The sequence below is a fragment of the Phoxinus phoxinus genome, assembly GCF_949152265.1.
Source record: "Phoxinus phoxinus genome assembly, chromosome: 15".
Lineage (NCBI taxonomy): Eukaryota > Metazoa > Chordata > Actinopteri > Cypriniformes > Leuciscidae > Phoxinus > Phoxinus phoxinus.
In genome coordinates this window covers 13,756,853-13,769,201 of record NC_136890.1, presented here as the reverse complement: position 1 = coordinate 13,769,201, position 12,349 = coordinate 13,756,853, and positions in this window count along the sequence as shown.

Genomic DNA, 12,349 nt, shown 5'->3' with positions numbered 1-12,349 from the left:
CCCCCTTTATGCATTCTAAAATTAAGAAACAGTCAAGGAAGTGTACTCTCTTTAAGTACACATTTTAATTTCATATTATATTATTTGCAAGAATTTGCTAGAATATAATTTTAAGATTTAAAGTAACACTAAGTAGGTTTTCAACCTTCATAATATATTTCCAAGACCCTTGTGATGGTACATCGACTTAAAATAAGTTAAATGACACGTCTGCCATAGCCTGACGTGGTCTGTATCGCTTTTACTGGCACTATGTAACTTCGGGTTTCGGGTCGGAACCCGTGCACAAAAAGAACTACAAAATTCGAGTGCTTTACGGCATACGTGACTTCCCCCACCACTTCCTCAAATTCGGACGCTTTTGTCATGGCCGAAGCGGTAAAAAAATCATGCATCATACTCTACCTTGTCTGTGGCCATTGTTGATTCCAAAGCCGGTGCTGGAGATCAACAGCGAGCGTGCGCGTGCGTGTGCGTGTGCGACAGTAGGCTGCGGTAGGCTAAATTATTTACGACAGCGCTAATGGACAATTCCGCTTGCAACCAGTAGGGCGACCGCAGAGGAAAAGATACTAGTTACTTTAAAGTACACTATACAAACACATATTTAATTGCGCTTTTTCACTAGAGTGAATGAGTGAAAGAGTTTGTTCACCCCATTATTATATTCACCAAATTATAATTCTGTCTTCAGTTACTTACATTCATTGTTCCAAATCTTTCTAGCTCATAAACCTAAAAGATGATCATTTGAGACTGTGTCCACAATGAAAATCGAAGGGGTCCAGGGTTGTTTTGGACCCCATTGACTTTCAGTCTATGGACAAAAACAGTAAAACACACACATAACACTCTAGTAACCATATAGTAACATGCTCAAAACCATTAATAACACTCTTTTTTTTCAGTCAGAAAATCAGTGGTTGTTTATCCGCAATTGGCATGCATATTTCTTGTCTTCCAGGTCTGAGGTCACATTCATTCTGTCTGAGCAGGAAAGAGGAAACCCAGATATAAAACCCAGAAGTGTTTTCATGAGGTCATTGTTGCGTTTGGGAGGTCTGGGTGTGGCGATGATTGACTGACATGACACGGTGTGTGTGCTTAGATGAACTCAGGAGAGGTATAGAATTGTTGGTAGAACAGGGCGGAGGTTCTTCTTTAATGTGCGGAGTCTTCGCATCTGAACTAACCCACAAGACACTTCCCCCGTGAGCCAAAAATCTTGCACAGCAGAATCGCAAGCCAACATCAGTACTCCATCAATGATGCACAAATAAACCGCATTTATCTGTTAGCTCGAATGCTCAGCAGGATAAGAATTTGTTTTATGTGAAAGCCACACTTGGACACTTGCATCTCTTTGTTAATATGGGCATCAATACATGTAAGACCTCACTAGCGACCCTAATAAAAGCTGCAGGTTGTCATATTTGGTGCAGGATGTCATTAATATGATTAAACTGAGAAGACAAATGAGCCGTGGCGGGTTAGTGTTGTGCAGCTCCAGCGTCCCAGACCCCCTAAAGGTCCTCTTGGCTTTCCTGCAAGTCGCTTTGTGTATCGGAGAGTCTGCTCACCCTTTCCAATACACACCCTTATCCAAATCACTGTGCTGGGACCTGGAGTCATCTATTCCTTTAAAAACATTAAATAAACAGATTTTGAAGCCACTGAACACTTAGTCCCTGACATGCAAGTACAAAATGTCAAGATGATCAATAAATTCTTGAATTTTGTACATGTCTGTTTTACTCAAGGAGGGGATTTCCATTCCTGCCCAGCAGAGGCTTTGACCTTCACTACAGGCATAACTGGATTTTGTTGAGTTTAATGAAGCTCATTGAGGTTGTTTTCCACAGCAGTCCTTAATTCTGTGCTCTCAAAATGCAGTTAAGGCGTACAAAACAAAATCTGAAGGCTGACCGCAAGAGGATTGAAACTCATTATGACAATAACACTGCTAGAAGCCCCCAGAAGTCCTTCACTTACGCAAGACACTGAGCAAATAAGCCTTGATTTATCAATTGCATTTGCAAATGTCTGGCTTCGACTCAAATCGTATTTCATGCATTACATCGCTGAGAACTTGTTTAAAACAGTGACTTGATTCCTCTATGGAAACCCATCAAAACAAGAAAATGTGTGAAGTATGCAACAAACTATAGTTAATTAAAAGCCTTGTTGGGGAGCAACTGAATTTTAACTCTATTTTTCAGTAGCTTCCTGGACTGGTGATCAGCAAACTTTCGTCTAACTATGTTTCTACTCCTCTATGTAGCATTTTGGAAAAAAATAATACAAATCATTCTAGTGAATTGATTCATCTAAATTATGTCTTTCTCTCATGTAACATTGAAAAATCTGAATCGGTCTAGTGAGTCTACTCATCCTAAACTATTCTCTCTCAGGGAATTGGAAGATCAATCCTTCAAAATCAATCATTCTTGTGAATCGGTTTGTCCCAAACGATTCTTTCTCTCATATGAAGAGCTTGAAATCCAAATCCTGCTAGTGAATCGATTCACCCTAAACTATTCTTTCTGTTATATGTTGCATTGAAAACTCTGAATCATTGATTCGTTCTAAATGGTTCTTTCTCTCATATGCAGCCAACCCTGGAAAACCAAATCATGCTAGTGAATCAATTCACCCTAAACTATTTTTTATCTGACATGTAGCGCTGGAAAACCAAATCATTCTAGTGGATTGATTTATCCAAACAATTATTTTTCTCATATGTGTCGGAAAATCATAATAATTCTAGTGAGTTGATTGACCCGTACATTTTTTTTTTCTGTTTCAGGGTATTAGTAAATCATAAACATTCTTGTGAATCACTTCGTCCTAAACAATCCTCTCTTTCACATATGCTGCATACGAAATCACATACTTCCCTACTACATCGAAGGCGAAAAACATATGTGGCAAGAGAAGTATGTCCGAATTCACGCTCATAAAAGAGTAGGCAAAAAGTCCCCAGATGACATACTACTTCCAGCGAGATTTTGATTTGTGGATACTATTAACACTTTACTGTCCCATAAGGTCATGGGGGAGGAGTTGCGAATGGCAGTGAAGCGACGCAACTGACGCTGGTAGGTCACGTGACAGTGACAACATGGCGAATGTAGTATACTTCTAGATTATTATAGTACTATATAGAATTTTTGTTGTGATCATGAATTAATTACTTATTCAATATAAGTACCTAGTAGAGAGTATGCGATTTCGGACACAGCCAAAGTCAGAATAAATCTAGTGAATGGGTTTGTCTTAAGCATATCTATATCATAAGAAGTGTTTGAAAGTCTGAATAATTTTACTGAATCATTTATGGTTTCTTTCTCTCATATGTAGCATTGGAAGCTTATTTAGCATTGGAAAAATCTGAATTATTAGTTAGTCGATTCGTCCTAAACAATCGTCCTTCACTCTAAATAATCTTCTCTTTCATAGCACACACACACACAAAAAATGATAATATTTCTTGTGAATGGGTTCGTGTTGAGTGATTCTCTTTCTCACGCATTAGATGTGTTTGACTTGAAGCGGTGCTGCACAGACCGATCGGCGTATGAGGTCAAAGCGAATCAAAAGCAGAGCCGTCTGCTCTCGCTCTCGCAGTACTTTGATGTCATACTTTTGATGTCACTGATCTGCGCAGTGCCGCTTCAAGTCATACACACATTGGAAAGTCTGATTCATAGTGAATCGGTTCTTTCAGACAGACAATTCACATACATTAACAGATTACAAGAAAATTATTAAATTCAACCTTTTTTTATATTCAGTGTAAATGTATTTATCTGTATTAATCTATCACTGTAATTGTTAAACTTGTAAAATAAATAAAAAATTGGGATTTTTTTTACATTTGTATAAATAATAAATGATGTCACTGGAAACTTGGTAAAATCAAGTAGTTTTAATGTTTTCTATTTTACCAAAAAAAAAAAAAACCTTGATTAACTTAAGTTTAACTACTTTATAAGTCACAAGCTACAGTTTCAAAATAGATTCCCCAACACTGATTAAAGTCTGCTGGGGGAAAAAAGGAGTCAAGAAGTTGGACTCAGTATCAGTAATAGATTGGGAAGTATATGGTGTGTCCTGTCGTGTATAGCAAACATTTACTAACAAGATGTGAGGGGTATGACCAACCCTAATCAGAAAAAAAAGAAGTAGCCCTCGTGACCTTGTGACACACACACACACACACACACACACACACACACACACACACACACACACACACACACACACACACACACACACACACACACACACACACACACACACAGTGTACGGGCACAGTAGGAAGCCATTTTAATAACACAATGCTGTCTTTAGGACTGATGGAGTCAAATGTGAAGAATCTGAAAAATTCTGAGTTCCCACTCATGATGTCAAATGGGAGGTTGATGTTCTGATATTCTTTATTGATAAAGAGCTCAGAAATAACTGCACAGACTGTTTTGTATGACACACATCTTCTATAAAGCTTTCTAATACTTCTGTACGTCACATTCATACATCACTGTCTGAAATAAAAAGCATGGCATGATAGCAGAAATATGTCCCTTTCTCTGACCCTGACAAGAAATATGACCGACCCCAGAGTCATGCTGTTTGTGATGAGATATCTATAGGTTCAGAAAATGTCTGGGAAGCATAGTTTGACTGTTCACACTCTGTTTGAGAGGGCCTTTGTGTAACACTTATCAACCACAGTGCAGAGAGTTTCAGCTGCAACAGGAAGCTGCATCAATGCAGTTTGTCTTCATTTAGAGCAAATGTCATCCATGGGAAGACCGTCTAGAGAGAGAATAATGACCCGTGTTGTGACAAAAAAAGCTCAACATATTCAGACTGTGATGTAAAGTACAGTAACAAAGGCTAACATACTGCGTTTAAAGTCTCAAACTGAGAGAAAACAGAAATGAAAAATAAGGTTTGTATACAGGAAGTTAAGGACATTTGTCTTAATAGTTTGAACCACAAGAGGCACATTCGTCACAAAGCAGGTTTAAAGCACTTAATAAATCAGTGTTCGAAAGCAATAGGAAATACTTCCCAGGGTAAGTATGTGGCGAAATGTACAGAGGTCAGACATTTCACACATTTTTAAATAAATAAAATATATAAATGTATATTCAAGTCAATTAGTTGCTTTTTTGACACACTTAAGAAGGGGTAAAGTGCATCTTTAAATGTAATTTCACATACTTCTATTGTTTTTTAAAATATGGCAAGCCTGGTATAACTAAAACGTATTTTAATGTCATTTATTAAAATGAAAATCTGAAAATCTGATGCGAAGCTGATGTCATAAAAATCATTGATCCATATTGTTGGAAGTGAGAGACTAGTTTTGAATGCTTATATCTTATATCTACACTAGCTTATAGATAACAGTAAGGCTAACATATTCATACAAAAAGCCAAAAAAACTTCCATTTTGATTTCATGGGGACTTTAAGATTTGAAGTACACATGTGTACATTCATTACAATTAAGTACACTTCTTTTTCACAAGGGAATTTGTGATAAATAAAACTAATTGGTACTTTCCAAAGAAAAATTCCACATGTTCTATGTACTGTAAAGAGTAACAAATCTACAAACAAACGAAGAACAGATTACTTCCAGACACATATGACACACAAGGAGGAACACAAAAGACAAAACACATAAAAATTAATGATGCAAAAACAGTTTTTATTGATTCAGGAGTGTGGGCAATGGCGCTTGAAAGACCAAAACTATGTAACAAAACGCGGCGACGGGGTTACCCAGCTGCTCTGTTTAACACAATGGTGTGGCAAACAGCCAAGAAAAATACACACTCAGCACACACAAACACACGGTCAATCACCCATCCATCCACACAAACACATGCAGGCACGAAGCATGCTGTAAAATGCCAGAATAATCAACTCTCGCGTGCTGTCCAGACTGAGTTAAGCACCACTGAAGACAACGTAATGCTGTAAACAATCCTTGTGATTCAAGTCGCTCAGCTGTGAAAGTATCTCTTTCAACATGCAGGGAGTGGCGGGGTCAGACAAGCACAATAAACAAGGTAAAGAGGTAATATTTTTCAATCAGTGTGTCAGAGTTGGCTGATGCAATAAGCAATGTAAATTAAATGGGTTAAAGGTGAAGTGTGTGATTTATGTGTCACCGCATGGAATACCTGGCTGTGTCCGAAATCTCATACTCTCTTGAGTAGGTACTTATTTTGAATAATTACTTCATGACTGCTAAAAAGTATGTTCTATATAGTATGAGTGTGTAGTATGAATGTAATCTGGACGTACTACATTCGCCATGTTGTCATTATCATGTGACCTACCAGCGTCAGTTGCATCGTGTCACTACCATTCACAAATCCTCTCCCGTGGCCTCATGGTATAGTAAAGTGTCCATCGTTTGCACATTTCAGAATATCGCCAGAAGTAGTAGGTCATCCGGGTATGTTTTGGCCACTATTTTATGAGTACTGTGAACTCGCACATACTTATTTTGTCTCATACTGTTTTTCGCCTAATATATAGTAGGTAAGAATGCGATTTTTGGATGCAGCCAATTGTGAAAATAATTACTATTTTCAAACATGTTTCTCTTCTGGCTGTCATTGGTCAGAAAACGGATAGATCTGCCCCAAAAATAATGCTATTGGTTGAGCTGTCAAGCTAATTGGGATCCTCAAAATAATAAAATGTTTTACAGTCGGTGCGTCCGAAATAGCATACTATCTGAACAGGTGCTTTTGAATTGGAACTTACTTCATGACTGTTAAAAAAGTATGTTCTATATAGTATGAATATGCAACCCGATCTCACAGCAATTCGTACAAATTTTATGAGGTGGCTAATTCGTACGAATTCATACGACCTCACTCGTACAAATTTGTAATTTTTGCTTAATCGCCGATATTTTACAAGTTGCCCAGTTCGTATGAATTCGTACGAATGACCTACGCCTGACCCCGCCCCTTTAACTTAACCATCACTGGGGTTTAGAAAAATTGTACGAATTCGTGAATTCATACGAATCAGTCACATTTTACTCACCTGTACGAATTTGTACGAATTGGTTGTGAGGTAGCGCTGGAATATGGGTAGTATGCAATTCAGACAAACTACATTTGTCATGTTGTTTCTAACCTACCAGTGTCAGTTGAGTTGCATCTCTGCCGTTCATAAACCCAGAAAGCCTCATGGGATTGTAAAGTGTCCATTATATGCACAAGTTGTAGGTCATCCAGGGATTTTTTTCACCTACTGTGTTTTGAACATTATGTATTTGGATATACTCTGTTGGTGTGCTGTTTCTTTTATTCGAAAGAAAGTAATCGATTTCGGACAAAGTGAGTGTTTACATCCTTGAAGAGGAATCAACCTACAAAAATGGTCTACTTATAGCTTTTTCTGAATAAACTAGTATTTTATATTTTGAAATTGTACACAGATTTTACATGCAAATGTAGGCCTTAGACACCTCAATATCGAAAAAAAAATGGTTACACTTTATTTCGATAGTCCACTTTAGACATTCTACTAACTATAAGTAACTTTTCAACTACATGTCAACTAACTCTCATTAGAGTATTAGTAGACTGTTGTAGACTGTCAGTAGACTGTTAGGTTTGGTGTTAGGATTCGGGTTAGGAGAAGAAGTTGACTTGTAGTTGACAAGTGTCACGGGTGGGTTGTGGAGGATGGAGTGAGGACTCAAGTGCTGAAGTGAAGTAGTGTTTAATTAAGTAAAACATAAATCAAACAAACAAACAAAGGAAAACCAGGTCCCATGAACTAATGACTAAATCCAAGAACATGATAATGGCAGGCACAGAACAACACACAACTAAACACCCAGGTAACATTAACAACGAACGAGCACAGGACAGCTAACACAGGGAGACTAAATAGGAAGGCAAACAAAGAGGGTAACGAGGGAAGGCAGGTGGAACAAATAAACCAATAATTAGATAACAAGGGGGAGGGACCAGACAATGACAAGAGCACATGGCCCCAAAATAACAAAACACCCATGTGCATCACCAGACAGGACAGACATGTGACATTACCCCCTCCCTACGGAGCGGCTACCAGACGCTCCATAAGACCAGGGCGGGACGGGAGGGACAGACCAGGGCGGGACGGAAGGGACAGGCGAAGCGGACAGTTCATCAGGCGGCCAAGGCGAAGCGGACAGTTCATCGGGCGGCCAGGACGGTGAAGACCCCTCGGGCGGCCTGGGCGGTGAAGACCCCTCGGGCGGCCAGAGCGGTGAAGACCCCTCGGGCGGCCAGGGCGGTGAAGACCCCTCGGGCGGCCAGGGCGGTGAAGACCCCTCGGGCGGCCAGGGCGGTGAAGACCCCTCGGGCGGCCAGGGCGGTGAAGACCCCTCGGGCGGCCAGGGCGAAGACGACAGTCCATCTGGCGGCCAGGGCGGAGACGAACAGGGTGAAGACGACCACTCGGGCAGCCATGGCGGTGAAGACCCAAGCGGAACAGGAATAGACCCTTGCTCAGGAACAGTCACAGACACCACCGGCTCAGGAACTGCAACAGCAACAGACACCACCGGCTCAGGAACAACAACAGCAACCGGCTCAGGAACAGCAAAAGACACCGGCTCAGGAACAGCAACAGACACCACCGGCTCAGGAACTGCAACAGACACCACCGGCTCAGGAACTGCAACAGACACCACCGGCTCAGGAACAGCAAAAGACACCGGCTCAGGAACAGCAACAGGCACCACCGGCTCAGGAACTGCAACAGACACCACCGGCTCAGGAACTGCAACAGACACCACCGGCTCAGGAACTGCAACAGACACCACCGGCTCAGGAACTGCAACAGACACCACCGGCTCAGGAACTGCAACAGACACCACCGGCTCAGGAACTGCAGCAGACACCACCGGCTCAGGGACTGCAACAGACACCACCGGCTCAGGAACTGCAACAGACACCACCGGCTCAGGAACAGCAAAAGACACCGGCTCAGGAACAGCAACAGGCACCACCGGCTCAGGAACTGCAACAGGCACCACCGGCTCAGGAACTGCAACAGGCACCACCGGCTCAGGAACTGCAACAGGCACCACCGGCTCAGGAACTGCAACAGGCACCACCGGCTCAGGAACTGCAACAGGCACCACCGGCTCAGGAACTGCAACAGGCACCACCGGCTCAGGAACTGCAACAGGCACCACCGGCTCAGGAACTGCAACAGGCACCACCGGCTCAGGAACTGCAACAGGCACCACCGGCTCAGGAACTGCAACAGGCAGCGGCTCAGACACCGGCTCAGGAACCAGGGCGAGCAACTGGGACGGTCCCGGCAGGGCGAGCAGCCCGGGCATGCACAATGTAAGTAGACATGTTTTTTCAATGAGTCTATGTAGATATAGAAATTTAAGTTAGATATAACAAAGTTGATACTTTTCTGAGCAATAAAAAAAAATCAAGTGGGAACTAGGAAGAGCTGAAACATAATAGGAAAAAAAAATCATAGATTAAGACATGAAAATTGATGCAGCTTTGGACTGTTTGTTTAATATAGCTGACAAAAGCAGAACGTGTCGCTATCAGCAGCCCTGTACAGATGTGTGTTATTCCTCTGCAGAAATATACCGGTACTTTCATTTGATTGGAAAGAAGTGGATTTAATGTCAAGTGTTGAGATATTTTGACTCTGTTTCTTGCTTTCTCTCTGGATGGAGATTCCAGATTCCTGGAAGCCATGAGTAATCGGACTCACATCAAAACGTATATTTGCTCTAAGGATTGGGAAAATGCATATGAAAATTCTGTTGTCAAACAACAGCTGTTCCCAAGGGCATGTGCTCTGCCATATATCAAAAATCATTTGTTGGAATCATTCTTTTATTCTCTTGTGCACCACAAATTTCTAAAAAACATTATTTCCCTCATGTTGTAAATTACGGTGTTTCTGGGCATCTTTTTAAAAAGAGAAACAACACTGAATGTCCAGCACTAAATATTATGCAATAGAGTTGTATTGCACCCAAATTATTATTGCATCTATTTGAGCTTTTTCGCACATAAAAACTCACACATTCTATCACTAAAGACTAATTTCCTGTACAAGGTCAGAGTGCTTGTACAATATTTGACAAAAACACTAATCATTTGTTTCCTGTTCTGGCCCTGTTCCTCTCCAGATCCAACACGAGGAAACAGCCCAGTAACCTGAACCCATAACATGCACTTACATTTATTATTCTAACTAATGCCTTTAAGAGCCAGTCAGAAAAGGCCCTGATGACATCACCTATGCCCCGAGTGAGGCCTTGCGTAAATGAAACCCTTCATCTGGTCCACAGTGTTTTTCAAATGACACACATGAGCAACTATTTTCTTACTTCAGCTTTTGTTTATTTTTATTTGTGCGATACATCACTCAGTTGAGCTGAGAGTTGAATTTTGTGGGTGGGCATTTTCATATGTATACAAGGGGAACTAATTGTCACTTTTTACTCCAGTGAATATTTCTTTACGAAGGTTAATATTAAAAAGTGAATTTCACACATACAAAAATGTGAAGAGTACACTATCATTCAAAAGTTTGGGGTCACTTTTTGTATTACTTTTTAGATTTTATTTTATTTTAAGAATTTTATTTTGCTCACAAAGGTAGCATTAGTTGATCAATAACAGTAAAAACATAAGTATTGTGGAATAAATACTTGAGTGCTGTACCAGGTGAGCTGAAAGTTTAAACACCTGACAACTTACCTTCTACCTTCATTATGGTTGACCCTTATTCGAATATATTCTAGTGTGGTTTTATTGAGTATACTGAGATTTTGTATTTGTAACAACTTTCCTGCATGGTAACTTGCACCTCCCTTACATGTTTTACTCCTCTAATATGATCTGCAAGACCCAATCTCCGGTAAAATCAAATACACATTTAATCAATACATTCATAAACTGGATTCTTAAACTCCATAAACTGGGCCAAACACATGGTGTAATATTACATTTCTCTCTATGACAAACTGAGATTTGCTGTGAGTGATATAACAGGATTTAATGCCTTGGGCTTGAGAGCAGATTCAGTCAGGCATCTGAAAAATCCTCTGTTTAATGTGAGAATGATAAATTAGCCACAGATGTTTGAGTGGAATACGGTGGGATGAGCGTTATACTCGCCTCCAGAGAACAGGTGATGCCATATGGTGTGAAATCAGATCGCCCTGCATCTCTGATGCTTGTGGGTCATTTTGTAACTGATTTTATGCCTCGTTCTGAAACTGACTTTGAAGCCAATGATATTCAGATGCTTTGCCAATGCAAACAAGGGGAGAAAAGGAAGGTTTCGAAAAGTAAACTGTACTATCACCCGGAACTGAATCGGAGAACGTTGATTTATGTGAGCGTTGGTGTTTGGGGAGAAGGAAAGAATAGCTATCTATCATGCCAAAACCAAGGTTAAAAGGATAGTTCACTTAAAAATCTTAGATTTTAAGTTTCAAAAGTACACAAAGCACCATAAGTATCATGCAAGTGGTTTATATTCTGAAGGCGTATAATAGCTTTGTGTGAGGAAAAGACCAAAATAAGTTATTCACAAAGTTTCACCTCCAGTGAGATGTTTATCACTGCAACAATATAAATGCATCAGTCAGTCCAATTTATGAATTTTTTCCAAAATGAAATCGCATAGGCCATCGGGGAGGGGCATCGTTGTGATCTGGACCCCTTCTACTCAGTTCCACTTTTTTTTGGCAATGCCAGAGAAGAATCTACTTCAAATCTTAAAAGTGTAATTTACTTGACTAAACTGAGATAATACAATATTACTGAAACATAAGTCTATAAAGTCTATGCAATGTTTCTATTCACCCGAAAATGACTTTACTCACCCTCAAGCCATCCTAGGTGTCTATCACTTTGTTCTTTCAGTCAAACACAATCAGAGTTGAAAAAATATCCTGGCTCTTGCCTCTTCCAAGCATTTATAATGGGAGTGAATAGCAACAGAGATTTTGAAGACTTAAAAAAGCGCATCTCCATCATAACAGTAATCCATACGGCTCCAGGGGGTTAATAAATGCCTTCTGAAGCGAAGCAATGCGATTTTGTAATACAAATATCCATATTTATAACTTTTTTTAACTAGAATCACTGGCTTCTGTACACAAGTCAAGTTCCGGCCAAAGAGTGAACTCTGGCCCAACGCATTACGTATTGATGAATGTGGAAGCTCAGAGGATAGAGGAAAACAATACACCGGTCAGTAGCTTTTTAAAACATGTCTTAGAGAAAAAGAAACATACTGGTGTGCATCTTGAGACAAACCAA